Below are 19,681 nucleotides of genomic sequence, written 5' to 3' on the forward strand. Positions count from 1 at the left end.
GAGGTGTCAGCACAGAGCTCGAGGAGGAGCTTGAACCCATGAACTGCAAGATCATGACCTGAGCCAAAGTGGGATGCTTAACCAACTAAGCCACCCAGGCGCCCCTAGAATTTTATTTTTAAATTTAAGCCTTTTGCTCAACTGAAATTAATTTTACACATGTTTAAAGTAATGGTACCCATTTATTGTGATTTCCAGATGTGTGGGAACAACTTATTAAATAAATCATCATTTTTATAATGAAATAAAATGCCAGCTTTATCATATGTTAAGTTTCCATGTATACTGAGAACTACTTCAGAATACCTATCCTAGTTTATATGTCTATTCCCAACCATTTTTGTTGTTATTAGAGTTGTCTTATGGTGTTTTGGTATTTGGTAAGGAAAATGGCTCTTCCCTATTCCTCCTTTTCATATTTTAATTTTTTTCTCAGATACTGATTTTTCCAAACCTTGAACTTCTTAAACTCCAAAAATAAGTTGTAATTTTAAATGAAATTTCCCTCAGTTTATATATTATGAATAGGATATTAGTTCTCTGTGTTTACGTCTTGTTTTATATCTTTCAATATTATTTTGTAATTTCATTTATATGTATTGTGTGATTTCCTTGCTTAAAATTATACCTAAGCATTTTGGTTTTTGTCATTCCCAAAACTAAGAAATTTTTACTATTTCCATCTTTAAATAGCTATTAATGGTATAAAAATTTAATATTTTTCTTTTTTTTAAGATTCTATTTTTAAGCAATCTCTGCACCCAACGTGGGGCTTGAACTCACAACCATGAGATCAAGAGTCACATGCTCCACTGACTGAAACAGCTAGGCACTCCTTAATATTTTTCTTATAACCTGGCTCTCTATAAAGTTTCCTTACCAATTCTAGTCACTTTTACTAGCATATCTTGGGGTTTCTAGTTACAGAAGAAGTATCTTCAAAAATAACCCAATAGCCTTACTTTTTATAATAGTTATTGTTATTATTATATTTTCTATATTTTATGCTTTGACTTTTCACATTTACTTTAACCAACAAGAAAATATTAAATAATAACAGCAATAGAAGACATCCTCTTTTCTATCCTGATTTCAGTGGATATAGATTAGTGTTTTACTATTTTGGCTGAACTTAAGATGACGTTTGCTATCAGTTTTAGTAAGTAGTCTTTATAATAATGTGGTGTTTCCCTTTTATTCCTATTTGGCTTAATTGTTTTATTAGGGATGGCTGTTACATTTGTCAAAAACTTTTTCAATAAATGTATGAATTTTTCTCATTTAGTTTGTTGAATCAGGAAATTAGATTAATAGTTTCCTGGATATTCGATCCATCCTTATATTCCTAGAATTAAACCTAGTTGGTCACAATGATGTGGGAAACAAAGGCAAAAGGAAAAAATTAAATTTCCTTACAACTTACAGCCCACTGACAAGTCCTTGAGACAGGCAGAGTGACCCTCTAGGAACTCAACCACCTCAATGTTAATACTTTGCTAAGGACAAAAGGCAATCTTAGCTTAACATCATCCCAACCTCCAGGATCCTGTAAGTCTTCTTTACCACATAAAAAATTCCTTTGGAAACTTCCTTTACCCCCGCCCCCAAGATATATATTAGCAATCATCCCCCAAGCATATGGCCCACTGATATACATCTAAGGGGCCTCATGATTGAGTTTTTACTAAACAGTAATAAATGACAGTTTCCTAACAGCAGCTAGCCCCTCAATGTCCTGGAAACCTTGCTTCCAAAATTCCTTAGAGATGTCCGCTATCTCTAACCCTTCCTAATATTTAAAGTATATAATCAATTGCTCCTCATAATCCCAGTGCAGCTCTTTCTGCCCAGAGGTCCTGTCCCCATGCGTTAATAAAACAACCTATTTGCACCAAAGACGTTTCAAGGATTCTTTCTTGACCATTCACATCAATAGTGCATATTTTTTTCATATGTTACAATACTGCTGGATTCTATCTGGTTAACATTTTGAGTAACTCGGTTTAAAATGCAAATTTTTAAAAAATAATCACTAGAATAAACTATAAGAAACCCATTTAAACCCAAGAGTTTTCACCAATATATTTAGATGTAAAATAAAATGAGACACAACCTACAAGAACAAATTCATATGACTATATTTATGACAGGGGGAAAAAGTCCACAATAGAGAATGTAGTTTTCACACAGAGTTCAGAGAAGAATGATATCAGTGGTTCTCAAACTTCAGCATGGATCAAAATCACTCGCCAGACTTGTTAAAATGCAGACTGGCAGGTCCCGCGTCCCAAAGTTTCTCATTCTGTACATCTGGGGTGATGCCTAAGAATCTGCCTTTCTAACAAGTTCCCACATGATGCCGATGTTGCCGCAGCTCCAGGGACTACACTGGGAGAACTTCTGCAGTGGCTCCCTGGAAGCTTTCAACTTACCAATTGCTTAAACTTTGAACTTCAGCCCCCAACATCGGAAAACCAGAGATAACCATCATTCCTCTGAGGATGACTGTGAGAAATAATCTAGGAATTATTGGAGGAAATAGCGTTTAAACAGAGCCTGGCACATGGCACACATTAAATAAATGTTAGTTATTTCTCACTAAGAAAGTAAAGAACTAAAGAATAAAGAGGAAGAGGAAGAGGGGAGAAGAACTAAGAAGAAGGAAGATGAACACAATCCCCAAAACTTGTGAACTACTGCCATTTTATGTCAATATCTAACATAGGAATTAATGGCAGAAAGAACTGAATTAATGGGGTGCCTGGGTGGCTCAGGCGGTTAAGCATCTAACTGGATTTCAGCTCAGGTCATGATCTCACACTTCATGAGTTCAAGCCCCAGGTCGGGCTCTGTGCCTGGCAGTGCAGAGCCTGCTTGGGATTCTCTCTCCCTCTCTCTCTCTCTGCCCGCCCCCCCCCCCCCGACACTATAAATAAATAAATAAATAAACAAACAAACAAACAAACTTTTTTAAGAAATTTTAAAAAAAGAATTCAATTAAGAAGAAGAGTATAGTCATCCCTGTATGAGGTGATGATAAAATATATCATAAGGACTTTCAGCACTGATTCCTAAATTCCCTGAAAAGAAAAATAACTCTTATTTTAAATTTGCATTAGGTATTATTCCACTTTAAAATTTCTGCTAAGTTACTTTCCACATATAGCTTGATATTATGTAATGACATATGGAGCTATATGTGGATAATACTCTTCTTTACAGATCTTAAAATATCTCTAAAGAGATAATACTCCTTAAGGACCTTAAAATAGCCAAATATTAAAATATTTAAGGTATTTTATAAAATTTTCCTGTATATCTTGATGGTGGAGTCAACTTAAAAATGAAGTAACTCAGATTTATTTCATAGATACTAAACATTTGGAAGTGTACCTTAATAAAAAAAAAAGATTCATTTAGATTTTTAATTAGGAATTGAACAGGCACCTGTAGGATGTTATATAGAAGCTCATCTGATTTACTTTTATGGGAAACCTTTGGGGGTTAGGGAATGTGACTGCTGGAGTCAATTTCTACCGTGTTGTGCCTTGACAACAAAAGATGTCTTTGTATCATGAGGTCTTCCAGAGAAGAGACCCTCCTCTGGAGGCGCAGCTCTGGAAGGAGCTGGGAAACAGATTTCTCTCCCATATCTCTTTCCCTGCTTTGCACACTCAGCGTGGCCACTCCTTCTCTCTCTCTCTCTCTCTCTCTCTCTCTCTCTCTCTCTCTCTCTCACACACACACACACACACACACACACACACACACACACACCATCCCTCCTCAGGCATAGTCAGGGGCAGGCATGTGTCCCACCCTGAACTCAGGAACATTAAATGAAAGTTTGCATACCCAGTGTTAAAGCTCCCAGACTCCAGCTCCACTTGGCTTCCACGGTAATGGATGTATAAGCAAATATATTTGCATATACAAGCAAATCTCCCATCAGGTGAATGAAAGAACCTTCTTTGGGGAGTGTGAGCTGCCCAGGAGAAAAGATTTAAAGATACAAAGCTACTTTTTTTGGAATTTACTTGGCTATAATCAATGTTAACTCTTCAGAGTATACCTTATTGAATACCTTTGCTATTACCTATATATCATCACACCTATAGAACTGGATATTCTCCTCCTGTGTATTTTAAAAGATATCACAGTCTACAGCTATTTTAGGATCTGCTTTTCTACTTAATGTACTGTGCACATTTTCACATGATGTTAAATATTACATAATATTATTTTAAGTGGCTATATCAACAAACCCCACCTCAGCCTCACACACACACAGAGCTTTTTAGTGATCTTAGGCAATAAAGAAATAGAAGGGTAATTACAGAAGGAAATAGGACATTCTAAATGAGAGCAGTTGAAGAGTTGAAAGATTAAGAGTTAAATAGCTGAAGGAGAAGAAGAGAGAGAGGTTAAAATAAAGGATAAGAGGGGAGAACTAGTTAAGCTATCCAGAAAGCACTTAATAGACTGACATCAGCCTCAAACCACAGGTGGCCAGCTTGGCCACTCCCTTGGCCACAAGAAAGAAAGTGGACCTGGGCTGCAGAGAGAGAAGGACAGAGAGAGGGAGAGGGAGAACTGGCAACTTGATTAAGCCCTAGATCTATCCATGACTGATGCTACAAAACCATGAGAATTTTTGCCAGTCACATGAGCACAGAAATTCCTCTTGGAGCTTAAAATGATTTGAGTGGAGTTGCTGTCATTTGCAATGAAAACACACCTTGTCCTTTAATTAAACATCAACTTCTCTATCTCTAAACAAACTAGGAAGACTTTCAAATACACAACACACCTATCAAATTCATCATTATTTAGAGTAATGGTAAATATTGGGTGAAATAATTCATGACTTATTCCTCAGAACACTAATTTCTCTCACTAAGGCAGACAACTATTAGAACCAAAAAGCTCAATTCCCTCTTCCATCCCACTTTATTAAATAACATGTAATATGTGGCCATATTTTCCATTTTCTCAAAGGCTAAATTGCTCTTCTTAAAGTGCAAGTTGATTGTAGTTTCATACTTTAACATTGTGAATTCAGAAGTAGAATAAATAGCACTAACAAGTATCTTTTAGTCTCTCTGAAAGCAAAAGGACTGCTAAATAGTCTATCTTTAAGAGGATCAGAAGTGCCAGGGGCTCCTTGAAATGTATGCGCTGGGAGACGCAAGGATGATAAATCATCTCCATATCAGAGCTGCTCATCTTCCTGCTGAGTCACACTGAAGAGGGGCCCAAAATTCTGTCACACAGCTTCCTGTTCTTTTCTTACAGGTTATCTCACACTATTAGGACCTTACCAAAGCCAAAGGTTCACGAAGTGATGAAGTGCAAGACAAAGAAAGTAAAAAATATACATTTAGTCCTAGAGCCCTCACATAGTAAGATATCCACAGCCAACATACATTGCCATTGCCTGAAAATCCCAGTTTTCAAAAAAAACAAAAAAACAAAAAATGACCGTAGTCTCTCTACATGAAATATGATGCAAAAGCATCCCCAGCAGGGAAGCTGGGTTAATTTTAACCAAGTGGGCTTCAGCCAAGGACATCACTCATCCTTGCTCTTAGGTCAAAGGGAGCCAGCTCCAAATGCTTCTCACAATTTCCGTCTTTCCACTAAGGTTTAGGAAAAGAAATGAACATAAGGAAGATGTGTGTTTTCAGGAAGGTACACCTGAAGTTAATAAGCTATTTATCTCAGAGTAAGGCCCCATATATCTATTAACTGTAAATAATCTGTGCCCCCTATAACTTTGCTGGTCAAGATGTGACACAAACCAGCAACATGAACAAGACCCGAGAGCATGTTGGAAACGCAGAGCCTCAGGTCCGACTGTGGATGTCCTGAATCAAAAACCAGATCTTAACAAGCTCCCAAGGTGATTTGTGTGCACGTTCAAGTTTAAAAAGCCTGGCTCTTTAAGGAGCAAATCACCGAAATTTCTTAGAAATATTATTTTGTCCCCACAAAGCAACTCATCGAAAATTGTATATATCGATAGTCATTTTAAGATCACAAAATTAATGAAACTAAATGGCATACTCTTTAGAGATTCAAACTTATGTGATAAAAAGTATAAATTAAAAAGCAATTTAGGACATCTGGTACCCCGGAGGGGGGTGGGGGGGTAGAAACCAAAGACCAGAAGAGGTTGAGACCAAATAGGTAAGGAGTTCAAGGTAAGACACTAGGATGCAATAGTATCGTGGATTCACAGATGTTCCTGTTCTTATGCTACATGTATTTTGTATATTCAGACATGACATAATAAGCATTTTCAAAAGTGAGGAAACATAACCTCAACTGGAATAAAAATAATGTTTTATAGTCATAAAATAACAGCTTTTGCATAGGCCAAGTATATAGAGAATTGAAAAGGACTGACTTAGCAGCCTTGTAGGGCATTATTAAGGAAGAAGAACAATGAAATAATCCAGATGGGTCATAAAGAATGCTTTATTACTTAAGAGTGGAAAGGTAACAACAAATACATACATAAACAGATAGATCAAGCATTTGTTTGCATTTTTCTTCACAGAGGAAAAAAAAAAACCCACCCTGCATCACCAGCATCTCTCTGAAACATGAGAAGCAAATGGTGAGTCTGGGACAACAGATGCTTGGAGTGCAGTGAGGAGGAGATATTCAAGAGATGCTGAGCCAGGTTATCCATCAGGGACTTTTGGAACTAGGGACAGATGTGGACTGAATGGATTTTCCAGCCAACAATGATGCCCTCAGGTAACCAGGCATGTGTTCCTTATTTGCAATTTTGCATTAAACAATAACATATTTTAAAAATTCATGCTCACAACAACACTTTGTATAAACCTTGAATTCTAATGCTCTGCTTGTAAGGAAAGAAACATGAATGTGCAAACATGCGGTCTCGGGTTTCCATGATCCTAACTGGCACGTTGCGTCATACACTTGCTTTCACGTCTGGTGCCTGATGAGAAAGTGAATCTTCAAACGATGGATGACATGTTTCTCATTAAAACTTTATGTGAGAATTGACATATTCTTTAACATACATAGAGCACCCTAATCCTAACAATGAGAGGTGGAGGGGAAACTGAATAGAAAACGTACGCAAAAGCTGTAGGTTTGATTCTTGGCATCCCATTGATTGGGGAAGAACAACCTTGGGTAAGTTAGCTCACTCCAGTAACCCTCATGCTTTCCTCATTGGTTAACTAAGCAAACCAAGCTTTTGTGAACATGTGGACACAGACATAGATGTATCTCCTGAAACATCTTCCCTGATCTCCATCTACTTCACTATTTCTTGACTTCTTGGATATTGACCTTCATCTGCTATTGGTTTGTGCTTCTGCCAAAGCATGTTCAGCTAAACTTCTGGCCATCTGACTTGGCTAGGCTTCCTGACCACTGACTTTCTCTTTCTCCCAGAGGATACTGACTCCAGAGGAGCCATCTCGTCCTTCCTTCCACCCCTACTTAGCGTATCTTACCTATGCATGACTGAGGATTCATGGCATGCCTTATTCCCATTTTTGCAGACCAAAGTAGACATGAGGTATGAAGGTGTTTTGAAGAGTTCAGAAGAGTTACTGAGAATAATTGGGAAATGAAAATACAGCGGAGGTTAACCTGTCAAAAATATTCATAGAATTGATTCAATTATTTCCCCAACTATGCCAGAACTTTAGACTTTCACCCAAGTATTATCACAACCAGAGGTCCTAGGTCCAGATGTGTCACCAAGTAGACCCACTGGAAGAGTCTTATAAATTTTCTTAAGCTTTTCCTGCGGCATTGATTAGATATGATCTTAATTTCCTTGAGCCCAGCACACAGCTATGCAAAATATGATGACCATAATTACTGGAAGGAAGGAAGTTGAAAAGAACTCACAGCTCTTAGTGACCTTGGAGAGAGTCCAATCTAACTCCCCTACTTTCCATTTTTTAACATATGCCTACGATCATATAACTAACTACTATCAGAACCAGAACTAGAACGCAGGTCTCAGTGTAAAAATAATTCCTGTAATTTTATGATGTCTGATAATACTTCTGAATGCAGGGAACTTAACAACTTCAGGCTGGTGACACTGTGCCATTTTTAAAGCCACCAGGCCAAAAATTCCACAAGAGTCCTCAGAATCCTGTGGTAGTGCCAGTGTGATATTTCTACAGGCCTTTCTCCTCATGGTTCTCTAAATCAGTCCTATTGCAATTTTAACTTTTCTCTCTTGTTGGAACTGATGAAAAGCATGCACATTTGTTTTTACTCCTCACCACAGCAATACTCAGATTTATGAAAAATTGCCTGGGTTTGTTGTTGTTGTTGCTGTTGTTTGTTTTGTTTTGTTTTTTCGTCACAGAGCCCAAGGCATTAACCATCGTTAGAGACCTAAGTTCCTGTTGCTGTGCTATGCTAGAGTATGATAAATAGAGCTGCCCTTAAGAGGAGCAACACCTTCAGAAACCAATACCTACAATTCAGAGTACCTGTTTTTGTTACTTTGATTGGAATCGTATATCGAAACCACCCTTTGTTTTTAAAGATATGGTATCTGAATATGTGTGGTTCATCTCTCTGGAATGTCAGTCACATAGACCTATTGTTCTATCTCAATATTAGCTATGACTCCAGAAAATGACTATCATATTGAAGTATACCAGCATAAATTTCGTTTAGGCCTCAAAAGCTCTTTCAAGATAAACTACACTAGACCTAGACTCCAGATTACTCTCTAGCCGAAAATACATCCAGCGGGTTTTGTGTTATGTGATACAAGACAGACAAAAACATAATTCACTTTGTATTGATTACAAAATATATACTCTCTCACCACTCTTTTTTTGTCCAAGAAATTTAGTAGAAATCTGCTTTTCTGTTTCATTTGTTGTTGAAGGGAACACATCCTGAATTTGTCATCTCTTCTTTCTCTACAAGGAGTCCTTCATGTTAAAGGTAATCAATCAATTGGTTTACAATAGAATGCCTGATATACTGCAGTTACACATCACTTCATTGATAGGAATAATAAACCTAAAATGGAGAAATGGTAGACATGTTTTAAATGAACAGGGAAAAAAAGAAGGTTTCGTTGGCAATCTTTTGGAAAATATATCATCAAAAAACTAGAATATATGGCCAGGAAGAAATGGTTCATTTATTGAAGAACAAATATTTCATCACAGCCATTAACCACCAGGTAAGAGACATGTCAAAAAAGAAAATTTCAGTGACACATCACCTTTCCAGAACCATCCAGGAGCTAATACTGTGCACAAAACAAGCTTTGTGTTGACAGACAATAAGAACCTGCCAGTGTAATATGTTGCCAAGCTACTGATTGAGGGCACCAAGGCAAAGAACTGACACACTCAGAAGCTATGTCCACATACAATTAAAGCCACAAAGGCAGATATTCGCAACATTTTAGGGAGTTGTGATTCCCTGCCATTTTTAATACAATATAACCATTTTCTAAAATGTATTGGATCACTTATAAAAATTAAGTCTGAGTAGTCTTTAAAAATTAAGTTAAAATAGCACAGAAATACGGTTTTATGAGGTGACACAGAGAAGAGACCCCTAAGCACCAAACAACTGCAGGCGCAATTAAGAATTTCCAACCACTGCCAAATCATGCCTAACACAGAATAAAAGAAACATACTGATTGAATGCCAATGACTACCCTTTTTATGTGATATTCCAAAGAACAAAAAGGAGTTATGAGATAAAGAAGGCAAGAAAGAAGAAAGGGGAACAAAGCAGGGAAGAAAGTAGATTGGCAGCTAACAGAAGCAGCAGAATTCAATCAGCAGGGATGGCCTGGCTGGGGTCTAGATAAATCTACTTGGCTTTTAGATCTCATTTTGCCAATTTCCTTTTTGAAACAAACCTTTTCTGGTTCCTCTAAACAAGATTAAGTTTTCCTCGTAATACTTTCAGGTTACAGTCAAACACTCTGAAACTTACCCTTGGTATCACTCATAATTTGTATAATTATTAGTCTAATGTTTCTACTCCCCTGTCCCTCAATTACAAGCTCTGTAATGGTAGAGACTATATGTCCATATCCATAATGACTAGCATATGGTATATATATGCTCAATAAATATTAGAATAAATGAATTAAATATAACCATTAATGTAAATATTTGAAGAGGCAGCATAATGATCAAAGGCATAATCTGGAGCCTGACAGCCTGGATTTGAATTTGGTTTCTGCCATTCACTATTCATACAAACTCTGGCAAGTTTCTTAGCCTCTCTGTGACTTTGTTTCCTCAGTTCAAAATAAGGCTAATAATGACACTCTCCTCAGAGGGTTATGGAAATTAAATACATCAATGTTTATAAAGTGGTTACAACAGTATAAATAGCCATAAAATATTTGTTAAACAAATATTTGAATGCTAATAAAACACATATTTGCTTGTAAACAATAAGAATTAAATTTTAGATACGTTAACTATGAATCCAAATTTGGTATTCCCAAGTATAATAAACTATCAACATGACATGTTCTAGCCAACATAACTGTAAGAGCAAAAGTAAAATTTCCCCACTGGGGTTTTAAATAATATGTTAAAAATTACCTAACTTGTTAAAACACCTAAACAATAATAATTAATACCTATAAAAAGCCATAAAGGTGGATGACAGAATGACATCAGCAATAATAGCAGAGTAAGAACCTCTGAAAATTCTTTCCTCTATAAAAGCAATAAAAAAAAAAACTGGCAAAAATAGTCAAAGATAACTTTCTCAGAACTTTGCAAAGTAACCAAATTCTTGCAAGGACCCAGAGGGCATTTCTGTCAGAAAGCCAAGTATCAGTAAGAACTTTGTGGCATTTAGACTTGCCATGCCTTGCCCTCCAGCTCACAGCTAGGTTGCAAATCAGCAGCCTGAAACCCACCTTTGGAAACAATGGAGCTTCCTCTTTTTTTATCTGCTGTGAAAGGCAACTGCATAAAGCCATGACTATAAATCTGTGTTAATGGGCGCATAATGCGAGTGTACATATATATACATCAAGATATATAGATAGATAGATAGATACACATACACACACACATATATACATATATATACATATATACATGTGTATATGTACATATATACATACATATACACGTATATATACATACATATACATATGTGTGTGTGTGTGTGTGTGTGTGTGTGTGTGTGTGTATTACTGAAAGCAGCACAAAGGAGGGAGTGGAAAATGGAGCTATGTAGGAGGAAAGTTGTTTTACAATACCGAAATTAAGTTGGTATTGATCCAAACTAGACTGTTATAAATTATGATGTAAATTGAATCCTCAGGGCATCCACTAAAAAAAACTCCGAAATTTATAGCAAAATATATAGTAAAAGAAATGACAAGGGCATTAAACTGGGAACCTAGAAAATATCTATTTAACCCAAAAGAAGGCAGTAATGGAGAAAGAGAGAAACAAAAATGACAACACATATAGAAAACTAAACAATCTCCATCTTTAGTGGGAATGTTCATTACATTTACATTTAATAAAATTACTGATATGGTAGGGTTTACACCAAAAGAAAGCAGAAATGACTACATCAATATCAGATAAAATAGATTTTAAGGCAAAAATTGCTACAAGAGACAAGGAAGGATATTTTATAATGATAAGGGGGTCAACCCATCAAGAAAACATATGAAGTTATGAGAAATTATAATATATAAAAAGAAATTACAAACATGTATCAATAACAGAGCCCCAAAATATATGAAAACTAAACTAACAGGAATGAACAAAACAAAAACTAACAGAAATGAAGGGAAAAACAGGCAATTCAACAATAGCTTAATAAGGAAGGCTAATAATAAGTTTAATAATAAGGCTTCCATGTCTCACTTTCAACAATGGAGAGAACAAGTAGACAAAAGGTAAAGAAACAAAATTTTGAACAATATTATAAACAAACTAGGCCTAACAGATATCTATAGAACATTCTACACAACAACAGCAGAATCATATTATTTCCAAGTATACAAGGAACATTCTTCAGGATAGACCATATGTTAGGCCATAAAGCAAGTCTCCATAAATTGTAAAGGATTCAAATCATACAAAGTGTATTCTCTGACTACATGAAGTGAAGTAAGTAATACACCTTTACTCACTCTTTAAGGTGAAGACACTCTGAGATAGAGAATCATCCCTACCCAGGGCTTCTGTTCCAGCTATTTTCTTCGGTGGAATGTTTCCCTCCACTCTTCAGCTGATCTAAATTCCATCCACTTATGCTGGGATCTAGGGTTGGCTATAACAAGGACACTCAAAGTAACAATGGCTTAAACCAGATATTAATTTCTCTTACACGTAGAATCCTTAGCTGTCATGACAACTCTGATGAGGTTGACAAGGGCTGTTGCTCCTTTCATTTTGTTATCTGCCATATTCACATGACTCCAATATCATGGCCCAAGATGGATGTTCCAGCTTCTCGCTATTTTATCTGTGTCCCATCCAGTAAGACAGACAAAAAGTAATAAGGCACAGGCATACTTCCTGCTTTAATAGCATGATCTAGAAGCTAAACACACAGTTCTGCTTAGAACCCACTGTACAGAACTTGATCACATGTAGGTGCAAGAGCTGTGAGAGGTGCAGCATTCAGCCAGGAAATCAGTGAAATTAGATAAATTTCACTCCTATCTAAGAAAAGAAGAACAGGTACTGGAGAAAAGTAATAGACTCAGCCACACCACACCGCAAGTCTCCACCCAAGTTCCATGTCCTCCAAGGAGCTCACACTACTCAAGCTTTCCTGCATTTCTGAAATTACTTATCTACAATTAGTTCAGATGACACTTTGAAAGCCAGTTATTCTTGATTGTTTCATGTATGTCCAATCATCCTGTTCCTCCATTTATATTAGAAGGTCTTTGAAAATAAGATCTGTCCCTTATGCTACTTTTGACTCACTTCTCTGCCTCCATGTACCAGGCACAGTGTTGGAAATATGTGAGGCACTCCTATATTATTACTCAGTGGTTAAAACGAAACAGTTAAAATACCTGAAGAACACAAAATTACATTAACATTTCAATAAATGTGTTCTGAAAAGGTATTGCAAATGCTATTGCTGAAATTCAGGAGTAAATTGATAAGTTGTAGTTCCTCCAAAATACAGCTAAAATCATTTATAAGGTTTTGAATAAGGTTAGATAGCCTATTACTTATATCACTGTAGCTATTTAAAAAAAAAAAACAACCTAAGGTTAAAATTACAGCTGATTCATTTTAGTCACAGCTGATTAATTACAAGGCTTGATAAAATTAAGCAGTTGATGTGAAACTTCAAAAGAAATTATTGATTCTTCTCATGAGCAACAGCCAATTAAAACAGTATGGTGCAAGACTGCTCTAGTTCTTAGTATTCTAATTTTGGATTTTTTCTCTTCATTTTTTTAAACAAAGAACATTATATAAAGACTTCAAATTAGCTCTTGGCTTTTCCTATTCAATATCAACCACTTACTGAGTGCCAATCATTTTGCTGAACCTTCTTTAAAAAAGAGTTTTGCCAGTGGCATAGCAAATGAAAAGAGATGATGAGATAATCATAGCTAAATCTTATCCGGTGTGCTGCCTTTTCTTCCCTGATGAGAACCCCACATGACATTGTTATGTGGCAAAAGGACATGATGATTCAAACACCAGAACTGTTTCTTTCACACCAACAAAATATGAGAACCCCCAAAAGGTGTGGATTTTGAACAAAAGAAGTTTAGGGTGGATCTTGAATTCCAGATATCCTACTGGCAATTCTACTTTTAGGGGGAAATTGAAATTGATGCTTCTTTTATAAATGGCAGGATTCCAAGGTGGATCTCCTAAGACAGGGTAGCCATGTCCTATATCAAGTGAATATACATTATTGTTTAAGATAAAAATTAAAAAGCATAAAGCTATCCAAATCAGTTTATGCAAATAAAGCTGTTGAAATGTCTGTATAACTCATTTCATTTTCCATTCCCAGAAACTGAGTACTTTTCTCCATAGCTGACCACAGTCTGAACTATTGCTCCGTTTTTCAATTATTATAAAAATGGTATTTTAGTGTTAAAAGAAAGTAATTCACCCATTAATCTAATACCTAAATATAACTGTCTTTATATTTACATTCTTTCACCGCCTTATTCATGTTTTCCCATAGCTATAACTGTAGTATAAATATAATTTTATCTTCTATTTTCTTCACTTAAAATTAAATAGAATTTGTGACATTTTCATGCTGATATATAATCATCATAGTTATGATTTTAGTGGATGTATATATTCCATTTAATTAGTACAATATACTTAATCATCACTCTTTTCTAGGGACTTTTGGAAAATGTCGCCTTTCTGAAGACTTCCGTTTTTCATTTTGTTTAATGTTTATTTTTGAGAGAGAGAGAGAGAGAGAGAGACAGAGCATGAGTGGAGGAGGGGCAGAGAGAGAGGGACACACAGACGCCAAAGCATGTTCCAAGCTCTGAGCTGTCAGCACAGAGCCCAACAGGGGTGGCGCGGCGTTCGTTGGGAGAGTTCGTTCAAACTCACGAACCGGAAGATCATGACCTGAGCCAAAGTCAGATGCTCAACCGACTGAATCACCCAGATGCCTCAAGACGTCCATTTTTAAAAGATGGTCTTTGCCAAGCACTAGAGGTTCCACATTATAACAGAAATAATAAGAAATACCCAGAAGGACAACATATGATTCCTGATTGCAACTAATTTACAATACAACAGATGAGGTAAAACAAGAGCAGAGGATAAAACTCAACCAGGACTTCACAGGAAAGCTCATTAAGGAAGGTTTCACTAGGCAGATCTCACTCGGTTGAGGCCTGGAAATACAACGACAGAGTGTTTGGAAAGGCAGAGAAATGTAGGGAGAGCGTTCCAGAAGGGGGAAAGGTTATTTGACTATGTCAAAACAAGAGCTTTGGCCAGAATGGTGAAATCTGTCCTAGACCGAAGCAGGGTTGGACCTGTAAGTGGACATTTCATCCTTTCTAGTGGTGAGGGCCAGCGGGGTTCAAGGACTGAGCACCAGGTAGATAAATAAACCCACTCTTTTGGCAGTGTGTGCCCGACAGGAGTGAGGAGGGAGGTAAAGACTCATAGGTAATTCCTCCCTTACAAATGTATCCCTAGATTTTTCCCTTCATTGCATAACTTCATTACAATCACACAGGTGTAGCTCACAATATATTTAGGGTACAACTACTAGATGGTCGACATTTTAGACACTAAAACAAGAATAATATCAAAACGTGAAAAAATATTCATCATATATTTTTAAGTAGAACACAAAATATACAGTTATAAATAAACCACTACCATATAAACCTAAATATGGACATAAAAATAAAAATGATTATCTTTGGGTCTTGCATTATGACTTGACCTAAGGAAGCAGGTAAGAGGATAGGAAACCTTCTCATGGAGAGTTGCTTCCACATACATGGACTCTTCCCTAATTCTTCCCTTTACATTCTGTGGGATCTGTACCTCTTCTTGGGTGAAAAAAAAAACCAACTTGGCTTTATATAATAAGGCACTTTTCCATATCTGTTGTTTCTTTCATACATTTATGGCAAGTCTCTCAACTATATCTTCTGTGGTTTTCCAATGTCTATGGGTCATCTCCCCTCATTCATAACAGTCCTCTCCTGAGACACTGGACTAGAAGACTCTAGTTACCTGGCCCAGGCAGAGCCATGGGGTATGAGCAGGTACATTAAGAAAAATAAATCCTGAATATTTTCAAATATTAGACCATAATACCCATACATATTTTTTTAATTTTATTGGAAATATGCCTGAAAATATGCCCAGCAATATCAGAGCTAAAATGTAATCTCATTATCAATTCCAAATTATAAAGCAGTGCTCTCCAAGCACATACCAGCTGGAGGAGCTGGAGTAAGGCATTCCTGTTTACTTCAGGTATCTTCCAGAACTCTCCACCACAGGTTCAGCTCAGGGATGGAGGTAACTGGTGTAACGAGGGAAGCCCTAGGTTGGTCACCATGTATTTGAATTTTCACATGACCAGTCCATCTATGGAGAGAGATAATATTTTGGAAAGGTCTACACTTAGGTACTATGGCCTAAGGTTCTAGAGTAAACATGGGTCTGTGGCAGGAATTGCCAAACAATTCAGAAGAACTATACAAGTAAGCTGAGGTTCTGAGCATGGACTCAGCTAGATTTCTCAGGATCACAGCCCTGTCACAGGGTTAAAGATACTGCCCAGAAGCCTTCCAGGTTTAACAGGAGTGCTAATAATGTCTCCTCCAGAGCTATTCAGAAGCAATCCCTAAGGTCTCTGTTCACCTACCATTAGTTACAAGGGTGTTCTTTTCCAGTCACCCTATGTGCCATGCTTCCCTCCACTTTCAACTGCTTCTCTCAAATATAAAGAAAACACAGCGCTGGGCAGCCACTAGCCTCACATTCTCTGACACTCAGCCTGTAGTCTCCTATCCAGTGTTTCTCAAAATGGAATACAAACCACATCTGGGTCAGAATCACTTAGGACGTGTTATAGGTGGGGTTATGTGCCTCCCCCCCTACCCCCCGACAATTCACATACCAAAGTCCAAAATTCACATGTGAAAGTCTGCCAGTATCTCATAAGGTGACATTATTTGGAAATAGGGTCTTTGCAGATGATTAAGTTAAGATATGGTCAGTAGGATGGGCCTTAGTCCAAATATGACTATGTCCTTATAAAAAGAGGAAATTTGGAGACACATGTACATAGAGAGGACACTCTTTGAACATGAAGTCAGAGACTGGGATGATATATCCATAGCCAAGTAACACCACAGCCCGCCAACAAAGCAACAGAAACTAGAAGAGAGTCCTGAGCAGATTCTCCCTCACAGCCCTTATAAGGAACCGGCCCTGCCAACACCTTGAGCTTGAACTTCTAGCCTTCAGACTGTGAGACAATAAATTTCTGTTGTTCAAGCCACCCAGTTTCTGGTACCTTGTTGTAACAACCACTGGAAACTAATCCACAGTGCTTGTTAAAAATGCATGTTCCCCAGGGAGCCTGGGTGGCTCAGTCGGTTAAGCATACGGCTTCAGCTCAGGTCATGATCTCGCGGTTCGTGGATTCGAGCCCCACGTCGGGCTCTGTGCTGACAGCTCAGAGACTGGAACCTGCTTCGAATTCTGTGTCTCCCACCTCTCTCCCCCTCCCCTGCTCATGCTCTGTCTCTCTTTATCTCTCAAGAATAAATAAACTTAAAAAAAATGCATGTTCCCTGGTCCTCCAGGCAAACCTAAAACCAGAAACTCTGGTCATGGGTCTCAGAAATCTATCTCTATAAAACACTCCAGATGATTCTGATATTTTTAAAAGCATAGAAACCTTCCACAAAACTTAAGCTAAATATTAAACTATAATACCAGTATAGAACCTCCTAGGAGAAATCTGCTAATTGAGATTTTAGAGATTATTCTTCAAAAGAAACCTAGATGTGTACCTACAATGAAATAAAATAACTAACCTCTATACAGCAACTTATAAAAGATAGTTTCACATGCTTTACTATATTGAGTCATCACAATAACTGTAAGGTACATAAGGTGGATACTTATATTAGTCCTATTTTCTAAATATAATAAGGAAGGTTCAGAATATTTCCAACATGCTGAGCATCGCACAGCCAGAAAGGTACTAAGCTAGTGCTCCCAGCCAGGTTTGGGTATATGCTCAATAAATGTTTTCTGAGTGTTGAAGGTCAAAGCTAATCAGTGGGAAAGATTAGGCAGTGGAATCAGAAAGTGGCACTATGGTTCCAGAGAAGTGTCTTGCTGAAAGGAGGATACCAGTCAGGGTAGTGTCCTGGGTCCTGCCAGCAATTGAGGGCAGGCATGAGGCTATGAAGGCACAAAGGAAATAGCAAGGCATGATGGGAACAGTGGGCTAATCCTAACAGAAGTAGGCCAACTCTTTCCTGCTCCACAACCACAAAGCTATATCCATTTTGTATTTAACAGGCTTGAGGAGATTTTGCAGACCTAATTTTATGTATGTTTCAGAATTAATTCAGAACCACCACCACTACCAAAAAAAAAAAAAAAAAAAAAAAAAAAGAATGTTGGTGGCATTTAGATTATTTAACTTCACAGCTACTGACATTTCAGAAAAGTCATGATTGTCACCTTGTGCCTTACACAAAAGCTAGGGAAAACAAAGGAACACAACTTCAGTAAACAAAGATTTCAAAGAAGAATGCTTTTAACCAAAATGATAGCTTATGGATATGTGCTTCAGTCCTTTTACGTACTGAATTTTCACTCCCGATACATAACCCATTCTTTACACCATATAGCTAACTAGAGAGAGTATGATGTGATACTTTTACTATAGAAACATTATTCTATTGATTAGAAATTTCAATAGAAATGGAGAAAAATAAATTACATGAAAATTCTCTAAAAATGAGAATGAAAATGCACTGCCTGTTGCTGTATGACACAAATTCCCCAAATAATTATTGGTAGGGTCCATTGCCATATAGTTGTATAAACATAAATGAGCCCAAGATAATACCCAAAGCTCAAAGAGTAATGACAAAGGTGGAAGAGATGGTCTAGTCAGGCATGAAATTGATTTTATAATAACAAATATCTGTTGCCTTCCATGTGCTAAGTAAATAATTCTGAAGCAGGGGGTAAAGATAATAAAAACAAAATCATTAACTGCTTCTACTAAATCAAACACAGAAAGAAACCCATTGTCATGTTGACCCTGAAGCCTGTTTAATGGCTAATTAAAGCAATTATTTTCATCACGACACAGCCCTTAATCATAGGTACGTTCAGAGCTGTAGGAAAGTTTGGCTGGTAATCTTGTTGGAACTACATCCCCCCAAATTTACACTGAAAACATGAGAGACGCTGTGCTCAGGTAAGGAAGGAGAAAGGAAAGTAGGGGATGAAATCAGTGTTGGAGCCCACAATTGGATCATAGACTCCACAATCTAACCTTCGAAGGCAGGCTTAATATGATGTATAATCTCACTCTTTAGTTTGTGGGGTTTTTTTAAAGGACTAAATTAGCTAATTACAGATAATGGAAGTTTATGGTCAGCTTTAAAAAGTCACTTTGAATGTCATTATGTCATTTATGTTCCCACAGCTCAGCTCAGTTGATTAGAATATAATTCTAAGGAGAATAGCATTTCTGGTTCAATGCCCAGGTGGGTCAGTTGGCTTTACTCAGTCCCTTGGCCCCACAACTCATCATTTCTCCACCCAGCTATTTTCAAAGGTGAGGCTTTTATCTAAAAGGAATCACAAAAGAAAAAAGGGGGAGAGGAGAAGAATGTTATCAACTTTTACAAATTCCAGGAATAATTCCAGAAAAGCTCTAAGCAAGTTCCTTATTAATGACATCTGCCCACGTCCAAGAAATCACATGAAATAAACACCTAGTGTTTTTGCCTTCTTAGTACCCTGCTCTTCTTGATGCTTCCCCTCCCCCTTTCCCAGTGCAGTTTCCAGAAACACTGCCTTGGTCCTAAATGGCTCAATCCTCCAGGCCTCGGCAGAGACTGACACCTTTCCAAAACTGAGCCAAACAGAAATCCTTGCCTGGGATTTTTGAAATTGGATTCAA

The 19,681-nt window shown here is 37.2% G+C and overlaps 1 protein-coding gene across 1 annotated transcript in view; it reads right to left on the minus strand.

Annotated features, from left to right (window-relative positions):
- Positions 1–19,681, minus strand: part of LOC128776577 (heparan-sulfate 6-O-sulfotransferase 3-like) — a 494,105-nt gene that overhangs the window by 299,190 nt on the left and 175,234 nt on the right. The gene's annotated exons all lie outside the window — the stretch shown is intronic.

Source organism: Panthera pardus, unplaced genomic scaffold, assembly GCF_024362965.1.
Source record: "Panthera pardus isolate Hobbes unplaced genomic scaffold, ASM2436296v1 HiC_scaffold_1, whole genome shotgun sequence".
Lineage (NCBI taxonomy): Eukaryota > Metazoa > Chordata > Mammalia > Carnivora > Felidae > Panthera > Panthera pardus.